Source organism: Astatotilapia calliptera, unplaced genomic scaffold (assembly GCF_900246225.1).
Source record: "Astatotilapia calliptera unplaced genomic scaffold, fAstCal1.2 U_scaffold_69, whole genome shotgun sequence".
NCBI classification, from domain to species: domain Eukaryota; kingdom Metazoa; phylum Chordata; class Actinopteri; order Cichliformes; family Cichlidae; genus Astatotilapia; species Astatotilapia calliptera.
This window is the reverse complement of record NW_020535810.1, coordinates 34,176-36,911: the sequence shown is the minus strand read 5'-3', so window position 1 is coordinate 36,911 and position 2,736 is coordinate 34,176. Positions and strand designations below refer to the sequence as shown.

General features: G+C 40.5%; 1 long non-coding RNA gene across 1 annotated transcript; it reads right to left on the bottom strand.

Moving 5' to 3' along the window:
- Positions 1-233: 233 nt before the first annotated feature.
- Positions 234-2,458, bottom strand: LOC113018359 (uncharacterized). The gene is made up of 3 exons (XR_003271776.1): positions 2,425-2,458; positions 2,260-2,340; positions 234-262 (listed from the first exon to the last, which is right to left on the bottom strand). It is a non-coding gene; the product is annotated as an uncharacterized LOC113018359 (long non-coding RNA).
- Between the last annotated feature and the right edge of the window lie 278 nt (positions 2,459-2,736).

Here is a 2,736-nt window from a genome sequence, read left to right as displayed (position 1 = left end):
GATGATGTTGTCCTCTAGCAGCTGGAACAGAATACTTTATGAATGATCCAATCAGAGTGAAATCATGGAGCGAAACATCAGATCCATGTTGGACACAATGACATTCCAATGGTCTACAAAGAGCAGCATGGAGATGACTGTGAACAGAACAGATGTAACAGTAGTTGTTGTACATGTACAGACCATAAATATGGAGTCCAGCTGTGTTTGATGCTGCTTGGCAGACTGACCACTGGGAACCTCTGAGCTCTGCTGGTCCACTCTGTGGAGGAACCATGGACACACACACACACACACACACACACACACACACACACACACACACACACACACACACTTTAATTATTGAAATTTGAATTTAGCCTCTAAAAGCTGTGTTCAGTCACTTTTGCTGCTTCCCTTGTTGCATCTGTATTTGTAGTTTTGCTGTCAGAGATCAAAATGATCAATAATACAAATTACACTCCAGAGTCCTTCCACTGTTATCCTGACCACTGACACTTCTTTGTTGGGTTTTTCACTCTACAATCATTTTTGTTTTTTTTCCAAACTTAATAAAAAGTTAAAATATATCAGGAGGTCAACAACAGTTTGTTAAACTCACAGCTGAACTCTGAACATCACACTGCTGGAATCAAAAAACTACTTCCTGTTCAGCTGCTGCTTGCTGTATTTCATTAATAATTAATGAATTGATTGAAGGAATTTTTCTGCAGTCACAGAAATTTTCATTAAACACTTCAGTTCATGAAAATGGCAGCACTGCTAAGGAGCAGGAAGTGGGCATCAGACTGAGTGAAGAGTTTTAGGACAGAGAGTTTGAGAACATCTCCCCTTCCTAAAAATAATCTGAGTTACTGCTGTGTTTGTGGAAACACTCCAACACACACCACTGCACATATGAACATTAGTGATGGGATTTCCGGCTCTCTTTAGAGATCCGGCTCTTTCGGCTCGGCTCACTAAAAAGAGCCGGCTCTTTCGGCTCCGAACCGGCTCTTCTGATTGTTTTGTTGCTTTAATTAATTTATTATTCACAATAATATAAAATTATGCACAAAAGGAATTACTAATGTAAAAAAAGTGGTTTTATTTATATATGTTTATATATAAATATATGCGGTGGCCCCTAGAGACAAAACACGTACAAACTCCAAAACACATTTCTAGCATGAACTGAACTTCCAAAGCAGAGCTACTAGATCACTTAAATTACACAATTGAAAGCATGTGTGTATTGTTTGTGTATTTATACACAGGCACTCATATATATATTCAAATAATTTTAAAAAAAGTTAATCTACCTGTTACTATCACACACCAAATCCGGTCGTTGGTACTTGCTGGATTGTGTAGCCACAAGATAACAAAAGCTCAACACTGCGCCCAGCATCCTGGAGCACTTCTGTTGTCTTTTGTAAGTGTTTTGAGTTTTTATGTGCTTCTGAGTTTTTACGTGCTTCGGAGTTTGTACGTGTTTTTACGTGTTTTGGAGTTTTTACGTGTTTTTACGTGTTTTGGAGTTTGTACGTGCTTCAGAGTTCGTACGTGATTTGAAGTTTGTATGTGCTTTGTCTCTAGGGACCACTGTAAATATACTTTTATTTATTCACGCCACATAAAATGTAATAAATAAATCATATAATACAAAAATCAACTATTCACATTTCAACTTTTAACTATTTAAATTTTCAGCTGTTTCCTTTTACAAATTTAAAGTGAAAACAACACAAAACACTGCAAACCACAATTAAATATAAATTATAATATGAAAACAAAAAGAACATGCACATTCTCTGTCATATGGGCCCGCATGAATCCGCACTTTCTGAATCCTTTATCATCTGCAACCGAAAATAGTTGTGGATGATTACTATACCTTTCTAATATGACGTTGTTGTCCCTGGCTCTCTTTCTCTCTCTCTCCCTCTGGCTCTGTTCCTGTGCTACTGAGTGTAACTACCGCCCCTCCCCCCTCTGCCCAGCGTAAAGCACAAGGCCCGCGTGCTGAGTGAAGCGGAAAAAAAGTGCGAGAGAGAGAGAGAGAGGGTGAGAGAAAGAAAACAAAAAGAAAAACCCACGAGCCGTCACGGCTCGCGATAAGGAGCCGGCTCTCGTCGTTCACGTCAAAGATCCGGCTCTAAGAGCCATTTCGTTCGCGAACGACCCATCACTAATGAACATGTGTGTGAAACAGAGCTGACATTAAACATGGAGGATTTATTCACAAACACACAACCACATTTACACACACATTACCTCTCTTTAAAGTCAATACCATAACCTTTAGACTGGTCACTCTGTAAGGACAGAGAGCTGGGTGGAGGTCCAGGTGGGTTCCTGTGAATAATGATGGAGCAGTGATGTGAGTGCTGAGCTGTGACATGGAGAAGAGTCATGGACAGTTAGAGATGGTCATCTCACCTCTGAGCTTTGGTCTGGCTCTCATGTTCCCCACACAGAGTGCTTTTAGAGGGAGGGGCTCCCTCCTCTCTTTCCTTACACTGATCCATGCTGCTGAATTCACATCAGCTCACACACAATTTCTGCCTTCACCTGCAGAGGAAACACAAATCATTCATGTGCACATTAACTGAAATCCTCCTTTCCATCATGTGTGCTGTCCAAATATCAGCTGCTTCTTTCCTGCTTCATCTCAGTGTCAGCTGAATGCAGTCAGACAGCAGTGTGAGGCAGAGGAAGCTGCCATCAGCTTCTCTACTTCTACTATCAGTC